This window comes from Corvus kubaryi, unplaced genomic scaffold (genome assembly GCF_017639235.1).
Source record: "Corvus kubaryi isolate FWS band 111438036 unplaced genomic scaffold, C.kubaryi_AGA036_p1.0 split1-65, whole genome shotgun sequence".
In the NCBI taxonomy this organism is placed as follows: Eukaryota; Metazoa; Chordata; class Aves; order Passeriformes; family Corvidae; genus Corvus; species Corvus kubaryi.
The window spans coordinates 8,216,229-8,229,789 of NW_024582080.1; the positions used below are offsets into that span (position 1 = coordinate 8,216,229).

Consider the following 13,561-nt stretch of genomic DNA (forward strand, 5'->3'; position numbering starts at 1 on the left):
AGATGTGCTACAGCCCTCTGATTATTTGCATGGCCTTCCTCTGGACTTGCTCCAGCATCTCATCCTTCTTAGCCTGGGAGCCTCAGAGCTGGATAAAGCATTGCAGGTGGAATCTCACAAGAGCAAAGCAGAAGCAAATAATCACCTCCCTCAACCTGCTGAAAAGGTTGCCTCAGTCATAATACTGATAGATATACATAATACTGATAGACCTGGGGCTGCCCAGTCCCCTGAGTTGGAAGGCTGTGAGTGTGGGAACAGTGACTTTCCATTTGTGGACACTGAAATTGTAAGGGATCAGCTGCATCAGCTGATTAGTCACAATTCCATGGGGCATGATGGGATTCATCCCAGAGTTCTGAAGGAGCCATTAGCCAAAAATACCATATATACACACACACAAACCACTAAAATGAGACACCTTCATGGAACAGGGGTGCTTCAGCAGCACCCCTGTCCATCATCTACCAAAGGTTTTTGGAGTCAAGAGGTCCCTGCTGATCAGGAGCTAGTTTTATTCTAATTTACAAGAAGGGTATGAAGAAAGATCCAGAAAACTACAGACCTGTTCATGTAGCCTCAGTTCTTGGAAAAATTATGGAGGAAATGATTATACCAGGTAATACTGAAATGCATTTAAAGAATAATGCAATTAACAGGCACAGTCAATATGGGTTCACAAAAGGAAAGTCCTAACAAATACACTAATTTGGTAACTTTTTCTGATAAGGTCACATCTAGTGGATGAAGGGAAGGCAGCAGATGCAGTTTTTCTGGATTTTTAGGAAGGCTTTTAATACTCTCACAGCATCCTTCTGGACAAGTTGTCCAGCTGTAGGATGAGCGGGTTCATGGTATGCTGGCTGAAGGGCAGAGCTCAAAGGGCTGTAGTGAATGGGGCTACACCCAGCTGGTGACCAGTCCCCACTGGTGCTCCTCAGGGATCAGTTCTAGGGCCAGTCCTGTTCCTGTACTTACCAATGATCTGGATGCAGGAGTTCAGTGCACCATTACTGTGGTTGCTGGTGATACCAAACTGGGAGGTGCTTTTGGCTTTCTTGAGGGATGGGGGGCTTTGCAGAGGGATCTACATGGGTTGGAACATTGGGCTATGATTTATAGCATGACATTTAACAAGTCCAAATGCTGGATTTTGCACCCAGGATGAAGTAATGCCAGGCACAAGTATAAACTGGGAGAGGAGTGGCTGGAGAGCAGCCCTGCAGAGAGGGATCTGGGGTTCACAGTATGCAGCAGCTCAGTCTGGGTCAGCAGTGAGCCCGGGAAGGCAGGAGGGCAAACCCCATCCCAGGGTGCATCAAACAGCATCACCAGCTGGGCAAAAAGGGGGATTGTCCTGCTGCATTCAGTGTTGGTGTGGCCTTACCGCAAGGTTTGTCTGCTGTTCTGGGCTGCACAATTTAGGAAGGTTGTGAAGGTGCTTGAATGTGTCCAGAGGGGCTCAACAAAGTTGGAAAAGGGGCTGGGAGGAAAAGTCCTGTGATGAGTGGCTGAGGACATGGGGTTTGTCTAGTTTGGAGAAACAGAAGCTGAGCCATGACCTTATTGCTCTCCACAGCTTCCCAAGGAAGGGATATGGAGAGGGAGGTACTGAACTCTTCTCCCTGGGACCCAGTGACAGGATATGTGGGAATGGTTGAAAGCTGCACCAGGGGAGGTTCAGGCTGGACAGTAGGAAGTATTTCGTTACAAAAGGGAGGGGTCACACACTCAAACAGGCTTCCTAGAGAGGTGGTTGATGCCTCAACCCTTGACAGTGTTTAAGAGACATTTGAACCATGTCCCTAACAACATGCTTTAGCTTTTGGTCAGCCCTGAAGCAGTCAGACAGTTGGACTGGATGATGGCTCTAGGTCCCTTCCAAGTGAAATATTCTATTCTCATAAACAGCTCTCTCATATGCACATACTTAGGTATGCATGTAGCTAATACTGTAGTTTAGTTTTCACTATTTATAAAGCCTTGTGTATCTACAGACACAGATCTCTCTCTATACATAAAACTAGTATGTTTTATCACTAGGACACCGATTTGAAGATATTTGTGAAAAGTGTGGGGTTTTCCCCCAGCTTTAAAGTCTCAAAAAGCATATAAATTGTTTTCAAACAGACATAGGTATCACAGAGATTTAATTATTAAAGAGCCACCATTTATAAAATTAAAACTCAATGGAATTAAAGAGTCACTCCTTACAGCTGACCTATGGGGTTCAATAAAGGACATAAATAACGAAACAAGGAGGGTGAGAAGGGAGGGAGAAAAATGAAAGCATTTTAACAGGTGAAACTTATGTGTTGAATTACTCCATTCTACACCCCAGCTGGAAAGCAGTTCTTGAAAGAGACTGGAACACTCTACATGGTTCAGGTCTATCCCAATTGCTCTACGGTTTTTTTTCCCTCCCTCCTCCTGTTTTTAAAGGGCCAGATACAACAGGCAGTTTTGTTTGTTTCTTTTGGGTCTTCTTTGTTATTAACATTTTTATTTATAAGCCAGTTATACTAAAACAGTTTTTGCATGGATCTGTGCCCTCAAATCTTACTCAATGTAGAGGAGCTTAGCACTTTAGGAAGATCAAACAAATCACCAGAAATCCCAAAGTATGTGAAATAAAGTCCACTTTTTCTTTTGAAAAGAAGGCTGAAGTGGCTTAAAACCATCATGCCTGCTGTTAGCATGAGATTTTTATGGTTTTAATTAAGACCTGTTTTCATAAAAGGGAATTTTAAAATACTTTTTTAATATGGGTAATGAAAAGTATCAACTTCATTATCTTAATCACATAACCCATCCAGGTCATCTACTGCCTTACCATCAGATTCAACGCCACACAGACACTAACTAAAGAGATTAGTTTTACCTGTTCCCACTACATATTCCCATTCAATAAATTCAGTAAATCCTGTCCTTCACATTACTTCACTGTGACATTCACAGCCATGTTTAGTATTTTCTACTGGGGGGAGGAAGAAGAGGCAGTCAACTGCCACAAATGGAGCATCTTACAAAGTAATTTCCATTAAGAGATTTAGAAACAATAACAAAGATATGATGCGACCACAAAGAAAACCTAAATTACTTAATACATACATACAATATATACATCTTAGATTTCTCCATAATAATGTGATTGCAGGTAAATTATCCTATTCTGGATTGGTTTCTTGTCTGCATCCCTTCCTCAGTCTTCCAATAACCAGAAAATACCCATTTCAATTTTGCCTTCCTCTGTTGAACATTTTGAAAACTATAAACAATTTAGATTTCCAATAATTAAATACAAATTTACATCATGTCAGATACAAAATATCTTGACTTTTGGGAGAAAAAAAACCAAACCGACATTTAATGTGGCAACTGGTTGCTGAAAGACATGGGCTGCCAATAAACATGCAAGGATTTTTTTTTTTTTCAATTGAAGAGCAGCTGTTCTGTTTAACCCTATGTAGGCAGGAGTGGAGGCACAGGATGTATCACAGGAAAGAAGGCATGCCGTGTCCCAGGGCAATGCCATGCCTGCCCAGGCAGCAGCTGACAGCTCTAGAGCAGTGTGTAGCTTACATTTGGAAATGGAAACAAGCAGCTATTTTGGTTATTACTGACCACTTCACTCTGGGGTGGGAAGAGAGAAGAGTCAGCCGGAAACCTGGCACAGCTTCAAATCCACCTCTTCCCACCTCCGCCTACAAAATAGCAGAAACCACACAATGCTTTGAAGAGTAACAACTCCACTTCGCAGAGGGCAAGGCCAGAGCTGCACAGCTGTGATACATGGCTTCCTCTTCCCCTCTTCATTTAACAGCTGCCTGGTGCTGGCAAAAGAGCAGTAGAGGAATAAAATACAACCAAACAAGGAGGCTCAATCAAAACTACAGATATCCAGTGCATGAAGCTTTTGTTCAAAGAGCACCAGCACATGCACTGCAGATGGGTGGAAGGTTGCAACTAAAGCCACACCAGATCAAGAATGTGATGCCTTTACTCTTCTACCACACCTGACCTCGGTTTGAAATGCTTATGTAGGTCTTCAGACGTGGGCTCTGTGACTAGTAAGTGCTAAGGTGGTGTAAGCACCACGTCATCTGAGCTGACCATTCATGTTATTACAGGTTATGAACCCCCCGGCAAACTCTGCATCAAGCACAGTGAACTGAAACAGCTCATCCAAGAAGGCATGGAACCTTGTCTGTTTGGAGGTTTTTGTTGATGTTTGGGGTTCGTTGTTTTTTTCAAAGCCTCCTTTATGAAGTACCACTTAAAACTATCATCTGACCCCAAATAATAGTTTTTCTTTCTGCATTGCAGAAATACAGTTTTTCATCTGCAGTGCAGATGCATACTGGCTTTGTTATTTTTGAAAATCTTGTTGGAGATTACCATGGAAATCATACTTTTTTTTTAAGAGGTGAGTGCCCCCAACACTTTCAAGATCCTACGTTTTCACAACTACCTCATTTTCAAGTATAACAACAGTATAGAGATATTTTGCCCTTGAGAAAGGCATTTATTTAGGAGTGGCCTATTACTGAGTTAACATGTAAGTAAGCCCGTTCTGCAACAAAACTACTACTTATGGGCCAGCGGTTCCATAGGTCACGTTCTCTTATATCCAGAATCACCAAAAGTTGTTTCTAGCCTACAGGAAAACATACTGCTTAAGCTTCCCACTTGGGCCGAGCTTGTTCTTCTTTTAACACCTAATAAGAATCTAATTTAAAGCAGCAAGTCCTGTATGCTTTGAACAAGAAAAGAGGATGAACGCTTCATTAAACACCTGCAGAAATGAGCAAAAATGTATGGAAGGCATATTTTAGAGAACACTAAATACTAATATAATGCAAATTAACTAATCCACAATGGAATTCAATTATTTCTACAGTCTTATCTTCCTACAGTTACATTTATTTTAGTTTTTTGTTCGAAGTGGATTTAGAAGTCTCAAAAATACACTTCTGACAAAAGAACACTTGTCCTCCAAGCTTTGTATTTCAGACAAGCTTTTGTTTGTGGGTTTCCTCCATATTTTAGCTCTAAAATATCACACTGAACATCTTAAGAGAATATAACAACTCTCAGTAACCCTCAATTAAATTCACTTGTTTTATTCCTCTAGATTCAACACCCATACTTCCCACCCTCACAGTTCAATCTCCCTGATGTTTCCCACCCAGTGCTAAAGCACGTCATTTTTCTCCTTTCTTAGCCTATCCCTGTAACTGAATGAGCCTGACAAACTTCTTTTGAGTAACCCGGACTGCTCTATGCTGTGTTTATTGTTCTGTGATGAGGCATGAAGAAAGTTATCTTTGACCAACAAATCAAAGCTGTTCACTATTTAGACTGTCATCTCTTAGGTTCACAAAACCTAAAAAACTAATTCATTGTATTTTCTAATGCTTCATATTCAAAAGCATTAACAGCCATAATTCCACCAAGATGGGTAACAGTGGGATACTCAAACTACAGATTTAGAGTCACAGATCGTACAGCTAACATCACCATTACCAAAAAATATAAAACGAAGCTGCATTTATTTATACCTGAACCTCAACATTTAAGTTTGCTTTAAAAAACTTATTACAAGCTGCCTACATGCTTCTCTAACTTCCTCAGCTAACTTGGCTGAGAAAAACACTTGCCAAGCTTGGATTTGCATTTAGCAGCTTGGGGCTAACTGTGCTTGTTGTTTCAACCTTGACAACCAACTGCATGGACACACTATTATACTTAAGCTTCCAGAAGCATTTAACATTTGATTCTGCTGAAAACACAGCTCTACTATATGTTTTGAAAATAAAATCACTTTTTCCTCTTTTAGAGATCCATGATGATGCCAAACATATGCTTGTTTTCTAAACAACAACTGTTTAAAAGAGAGAAAACTCTTTCTGATGTTCCTGCCAAAAAAAACATTCTGTGGCTTAAAGAAATTTGATAGTAAGCAGTTCACTCAGCTAAGGGAAGAAGGATTTACATTTGGCAAGGATTTACACTTCGTGTCTTGCATTTACTTCCCTCCATTTTAAATTTTTTCAGGGATGCATGTGGCACTGGGAAGAGTTTTTGTTGTGGTTTGTGTTTTTTACATCTTCAAGTATTTCACTCTCTAAAAATAAGGCATCTGTGGATTTTACTAGAAATGACACAAAGCAGAAGTTCACCATAATGTTTTCCTTTTTTACCAAGAATACTAGGATACAGAAGAGAGTTTCAAAGGGAAGTAAAAGACTTCAGAAAAAATGCATCAGCGAGAGTTTGCAGCAAGAGGAAGTGGAACAGAAAATGCAAATGAGGAAGTGGCACACAAAACATTAACAGCTTCATTTTAAAGCATGGAACAGGGAGAGAAGGCAATGGATTTGAGGTTTCAGCAGCTGTTGTCACAGGCAGCAGTAATACTACATACCCAATAAAGGTGGTTATTTCACTGCTGCCTCAATAGCTTTAGATTGAGAGACAAAATGGCTAATAGAAGCATGCAAGTTGGATTACACACTACGTAAGACTTATTTCTGTACACTTCAGAAAGCCAGAATTTTAAGATGAGGGTTCAATCTGCTACAATATTTGAGTCTGTCCTTCATTAGTAACTCACAGAAATAGTAACTGTACCAATTTACCAAGTAATGTAAAATATTTAGTCCATTTCAAGCAGCTAAGACAACAGAAATTCTGAAGTTTTCCCCAGCTGTGGAGTATTACCTGCCTCTCCCCAGTTTTTGCAAATAAGAGTTCTAAATCCCACTGAATAAAAACTAGCCATCACCCTCCAAACTAGAGAAATTACTGAAGCCTGCTAAACTTGCTCCAGCATCAAGCAAACTAGTCAGACAATGCTTCAGCCAGCTGAGTGACCAAGCATAACAGCAAGCTGCAGATCCATGCAAGCTTCAAGGCCCTCAGAATTGTTGGTACAGCAACCAGAACAACATTTTGCAAAGCACACATCTTCCCCAGTAAGCTAGAAACTAGTCTAGAAAAAAAGAACAGAATCCCAAAGATGTCACAGTGGTAGTTCAGATGCAGCTATTTCAGGATAAGAAAAATCCTTAAGGTTAAAAACTTAACCACTTATTAGTCTGCCAACATGGAAGCTTCTCGTGTCATTACCAGTGCAAATCCAGTACAGAAATTCAGCCACTAGACAAGAAGGTCTGTCTTTCCAGCATTAATAGCTTGAGCTATAACTAGGTATAGCTCCTAATGTTCACTTCGTGCTTGTGTGGAGCTATCCGCTCTGAATCAAAGGATACCCGAACTTTCAGGATAGTCTACAAGGGCATGAGCAGCACTTGATGACAGAGGTAAATGTTGCAACAGCAACATTTCATGCAAGGGCTGAAAGACGATACCTTGGTGCATTCTCAGACATTCCTCTGGAAGGCATTTGTAGCTCCTCGTTTCAACGTTCAGGTATATCACACTTACCATGCCCAAGCTTTGCAACTCTTCACTTGCTATAACCATACAGTGATTGCTACAGTGAAGATGTACAAGACCTGTAGGATTTGAAGGGAAAGCTTCAAGAGAAGCAAGCTGGCCGAGCAGGAGGAGACAGGATCTCCTCCATCTAGGGGAAAAAAAAGAAAGTCACTAAAATGCTAGTTCCTGGTTCCTTCTGCCAAAAGAGGGGTGGATAGAAAGCACATGACTTGCACATCTGCTTGTCTAGAAATGCAAATACCCTTCTCCTACTGTTCAGTTAAATAACCTGAAACTGTGACCAAACCACTTGTATAACTGTACCAGGACATCCTCTTTAAACATGACTTAAGATTTAAATGCAGGCCCACTCCAGCTCGAGTTGGCAGGCAGAGGTGAGAATAAATGTCAATATTCCACGTGTAAAAAACATTGATACAAGAATGCCTTCAAATACAGCATGAAATAAAAGGCTTCATTTGAAGTGATGTATTCTTGTCCACGTTTATAGCTGTTTAAGCATTCAAAGCAGCAGCCAAGCTTTAAAAAGAAAAACTACTTTCCCTGGAAATAACTCTGCAGTACACCTGTACTGATATAAGTTCCAGAGAATTTCAACATTCTATAGAAAACTCATCAGCAAGATTTAACTGCTGCAGAAAAATGAACTAAAAAGCCACATTGCCACTAAAGCCCCCGCCTTCTAATTCACAAGTTCAAACTTCATTTATTCATTCACATGTAATGAGGCAGAAGAACTTCTCAAAGAAGTGTTTCCAAAGGCTGTTTGAAGTTTCAAAATAAAACAAGCTTTGCAGGCCTCGTCTTCTAGCACATTAGTCCCCACAGCTGCCTGTTGCTCTGTTAGGACAAAGCCAAGTCCATAGCAGATGAAAGGTTTTCCTCAGCATCACTTGATACTGACCTTTTCAACTACGGGATTTCAAAACAAACATCAAGAAATCAATTACAACATTCACTGGATACTACTAACATGTTTTGATGTATTATGCATCACCCATTACATACACAAGCTCTCCAGCTATTACTTGTAAGGAGCAAAGTGGTTTGCCATTGTGAATATGCCCAAGAAACCTGGGATCAGCTGAAGTACTGAATAACACTCAATTTTTCTGCTTCTAGAACATATACTTGAAAATATAAAAGAGTAAATCAGTTCAAGCATTCAAGTGGCACAAGTATAATGAATATTCAAACCGAAAATATTTATTAAATCTGGCATACTATGCTTTACACTCAATAGAAACACACGCTGTCCCAATCACTGAATTTGGCTACCAAATCTCTGTTAGAATAAAGAGATCTTATTTGTTAGTAACAGATAGGAAGGGGCTCCAAGAATCTTGAAGGAGTAACTAAAATTCTGCTGAACTGAGAAGTCCACAAAAAAAAAAAAATCCCCATACATTCTGGGTCATTTCTAGACCCAGAAAACACCATCAGTTCAATGGCAGAATATTTCAGTATGTGAAAGGAAAAACTAATTCACAATGTGTTGAAATTCCAGACACCTATAAATCCTTAATACAAATAAAAACTACCAAATCCAACAAATATTTACCGTACTTAGAAGCCTTCAAAATAATTCTCCAGCTACTTCACCTGCCAAAAACAAAGAAACCAAAGATAAGCTTCAAGTTTGCAGCTAAATCAGCACAAAGGGTGCCATTTTGATCTCCAGCTGTCTGTACAAACAAACTTCTTAATTTCTTCCCAAATGTTTCGGTTTCTCTTGTGACAGAACAAATTACATCTGAGTAGCTAAAAATATTTCAATTATTTGAATTTTCAAAAGAGGGTTGAAAAACAACCGTGCTTTACCAGTTAAGAAAACAACCCAATGCAACATTTCAACAGCTTTTACCAAAGGCTAGCTTGGATCTAAGCAATAGTTTAATGTGAAGGAAAACATTTGGTTAAAATTGAACAAATAAATCTGGTGTAACTTGAGGTTATTTTCATTACTATCTCTAATGGGAGACTAAGTCCTCAGGAGAGAATATAAGTGCTATGGCAGTTCTGCTACTGAGCTAAGGCTCGAGGTGCCTCAATTTAATTCTCAGTCGAGACACTAATTTTTCTTAGATTACAGGTATTCTGTATGCAAGTCTTCCATATGGAGAGGTTAATAGCCACCCTCTACCTCCACCTTTTAAGAGAAGAAGCAGTGGCAGCCTGCAACTCATCATACTCCTTGTACAGGGAAGCTTCTGCAGGCAAAGTAGTTATATCCTACAGTGGAAGACATTTGTAATCTGATCCTATCAGTGATTTCCATATATGAATGCCATTAAGATTAGAGAACTAAGAAATTAGCCTGACAAAATCAATTGCTCCCCATCAGTACTGTATACGACTGTATTTCTGCTACTGAGATACAAAACTTAGTATCACAAGCCACTGGACATGCACAACCTGGTCAGTAATTTATACCAGTAGTGCAATCCAAGTGATTCACTGCCTGTAGCTCAGGAACCTATGCAAGCAAAAATAAAATAAAAACAAGTCAAAAGTAATGACCACGATTTGTCCAAAAATTTTAACTGGAGCCACACGTGAAATAGGAAGTAATAACACATCACATTTGAATTGATAAGTCCAAGAAGAGTTGTATTATACAACCTGTATCAGATTCAAGTGCAGTTACAAGACAACATTAAGTACAAATCACCTAAAGACAAGCCTGCAAGAGCAGGCTGAAACTAACTGCAACGACATATTTTGCTCCTTCCTCACAGAAAGCAGTCAAGAGAACTCTGGAAGACAGTGCTCTGGGACTGCTCAAAACAAGTACACAAAGATGTGACTGTCCATGCAGGAAGTTTAATCCCAAAAGGAAGACTTGCAAAGGCATGAAAGCTAATTCACTGTCCAGGTGACACTGATACAGTGACTGAAACACTCAGCTACCATCAGCTCTTCTGGAATTCTTCACCAAAGTATCTGCTCTGATTTGGTTAGGTTTTCAGTAACCCTGTCCTCATCACTGTGTAAGACACTTCAAAATACTCTATCATCTGTCAGATGATGGCTTTTCTTTCTCTTTCCTCCATACAGAAATACTGCCCACAGACTGTGTTATTCTTGTTTCAGAAAAATAAATGGCATATACCTTCTCACTGAAGAATAAAGTAAATAAACCTGAGCTAAAGCAGGCACACCAAAGAGTGGCTGATGTGCAAGGAGTTTATATTGCTACTCCTAAAATCATAATCCCTTGAGGCATGCTTTACAGAAAAGGCATATACTGAGAAACAAAACAGGTTTATACTGCTATTTACTATGAAATGTCACACGTGTTATACCATATAAATCAAACATGCAGTGGTGATAACTTATTCCTGCTATGAAAATACCTTTTTAAAGCACCAGCAATGCTATTTCTGACATGTAAAATAATTTTTAATATTTCCATGGGCAAATGGAAAGATTAACAAAGACTATTCAATTTCTGTAACTATTGAGTATAATCAAGACTATTGTGTCAGTATCTGCTTAAAAAAAATGTTTTCTGTTTTCTCTTTATTTGAGGAAAATAGCCATGGAAAACGAGAAGAGGACTGGCTCAATTATACATTATTTCACATACAACAAAACCTCTGTGTTCACTGCCTAATAACTCCATTCATACTGCTGCTAGCTATATAAACACAAAACTAATCTTCCAGCAAGGGACAGAAGAAGTTTGCTTTGCACAACTCATCCCCAGAATTCGGCTGGAAACAAATCAAGTTTCCACATCATTTAAGGGAAACATAGTATGGTCCTGGTCTCAAATGAATAGCTGCAGATAAAACATCCTAATTCTTACTAAGAATGACTTGGGGCCTGTGGGCAGATAACTGTCCTTCCATCTTAGCATATTTTCTTCTGATGAGAACTTAAAGGCAAGAAGCTGTAGCATAACAACTAACAAAGCTCAGTTCCATGGCTCAAACACAGGGCTTAATCCTGAATCCTTGAAGTTTGCAAGCACCATAACCCGTAACTTTAACAGCTTTCCAGCCTGAGCACTACTCTAGCATGATTATTGCATATTGTGTCAGCCTCCATATATTAGAGGCCACATAACTTAGCATCTGAACTACAGATCACAGTAGTGTGGCACAGCATACTGAAGGATAACAACTGCAGCCTTATTCCATTACTTCATTCCTCTCAAGTTCACTCACTATTAGTTTATGGAAAATACTGTGTCAGCCAAAGTCAAAACAACAGTCTGTCTCCTCTAAATGTAACATCTTTTGATTCCTGATGTAAAGTTTTAAAAAGAAGGCCAGTCTTGCATGATAGGCAAGACAAAACAACCTCCTCATCCCCAGATGTAAAGTTTCTTGAAGTTCCTGGCTGCTTTCATAATTTGCCCCCATCTTTTTCTAATAGGAATACTGTCCTCTCATTCCCTGTAGTTTACAAAAGGGGCACAAAGAACTACCCACACTAAACCATTTGTCCTTTGAAGCGTTTTCTATCAAGGAATCTCACAACTGTATCCAATAACCCATCACTCAAGTACTGGCCCCTCTTCAGAGATTACTGCTCAACCTAAAACTATCAGCCCTTCTCCTGTTATCTGCAGCGATTACAGAACCGTATCAGAAAGAAGGAGAATAAACAAAGCATTTCTTAACTGCTTTTAGGTCAGTGTTAGACATTCAGCAGCTGAGATACATCCCTGTCTTCACACGCCTGCACTCACTCAGACTCCCAGCTCCTTCGCAGCGACACATTTACTCAAGAACCAAGTAAAAAAAAAATTAACCCACAAAAAAACCCAAAAGACAAAAAACGTGGTGGGGCGGGGAAGGGTTTAAAAGTTCCCGAGCTGTCAAGGACTCCCAGCGCCCTTCAAAGCCAAAGACGATTATTTCTAAGTACTTGAAGAGCGCTGGACATGAGAAAGCCTTGCCGGTGCCACGCCGCGGGGGCCGCTCTCGGGGGGCGAACACGAGCGGGGAACGAGCCCGGGCGGGCGGCTCCCGGGAATGGGCGCCGTGTTCCCGCTGCCGGACGGAGCGCTCCGGGGCTGTGGGAAACACGGGGAACAGTTCGGGGGCCTGTCCCCGACCCCGCGCACGGAGGGCTCCGGAGCCTCCCCCGAGAGCGGCGGGGGGAAGGGGAACGCGCCCCGCGGCTCCGGGGACCGGCGAGAGGCCGAGGCCAGCGGGAGGACTCGGAACAAAGCTGAGGCGAGAGGGCCCGAGGACGGGCAGCTCAGCCCGGGCCAGCGGAGCACAGCCAGCAGCTCCGGAGCGACCCACCGGCGCCCCCGCCGCGACCGGGAGGAGAAAGGGGGCTCCCGCAGGGCAGCGCCGGGATTATCCCCACGGGCTGAAGACCGCTAAAAAGCGTCTGCTCCCCCTCCGCGCTCCCCCCAGGCGGGAAAGGACCTCCTGAGCGCAGCCGCCCACCCTCCTGCCCTCCCTGCACGGCGGCTGTGGGGGGCTGGAGTGGAGCCCCGCACCCACCTGGCACCGCGTTCCGTCCCATCCCGCTCCAGCCGCCGCCGCCGCCGCCGTTCCACCGCTCCAGCCACCGCCGCCTTCGCGGGCTAAGCCGCGGCCGGCCCCGCCCCCTGAGCCGCCGGCCCCGCCCCTTACCGCCCTTTTGGCCCGCGCGCGGGGGGCGGGGCGGCGCCCGCCAATGGGGAGCAGCGCCCCGCGGCGCCGAGCGCCGATCGGCGTGGGGAGCGGCCAATGAGGCTCCGGGGGGCGGGGCGAGCTGTCAATCAGCGGCCGCTACCTGGGGCTCGCGAGCGGTCGGGCGCGGGCATGGCAGTTCCCTCCTTCCCTCCCTCCCTCCCTGCCTGCCTCCATCCCTCCATCCCTCCATCCCTCCATCCATCCATCCCTCCATCCATCCATCCATCCATCCCTCCATCCATCCATCCCTCCATCCATCCATCCATCCATCCATCCATCCATCCCTCCCTTCCTTCAGCCCTTCGTCTCTCCTGCGGCCGCCTCGGCCGTCCCCGCCGCTCGGACCCCTGCCAGCCCCGGCTTGAGTCCCGCCTCGTCCCGTGTGGCCGCTCAAGCCCCCAGGGTGTGGCGGCTGCCCTGGGGCTCCCAGACGGTCTCCGAGACCCATGTGCCCA

At 42.8% G+C, this 13,561-nt stretch overlaps 1 protein-coding gene across 4 annotated transcripts in view; it reads right to left on the minus strand.

The window, feature by feature from the left end:
- WASF3 (WASP family member 3) overlaps positions 1 to 13,028 on the minus strand; it is a 65,763-nt gene extending 52,735 nt beyond the window's left edge. For 3 of the 4 annotated variants that reach the window (XM_042014207.1, XM_042014204.1, XM_042014206.1), the window contains exons 1-2: positions 12,933 to 13,028; positions 9,026 to 9,066 (exon numbers count right to left, since the gene is read on the minus strand). The gene's annotated coding sequence lies outside the window, so the exon portion shown is untranslated. The remainder of the gene's footprint in view (positions 1 to 9,025; positions 9,067 to 12,932) is intronic. The other variant, XM_042014205.1, reaches the window with a different exon arrangement.
- Between the last annotated feature and the right edge of the window lie 533 nt (positions 13,029 to 13,561).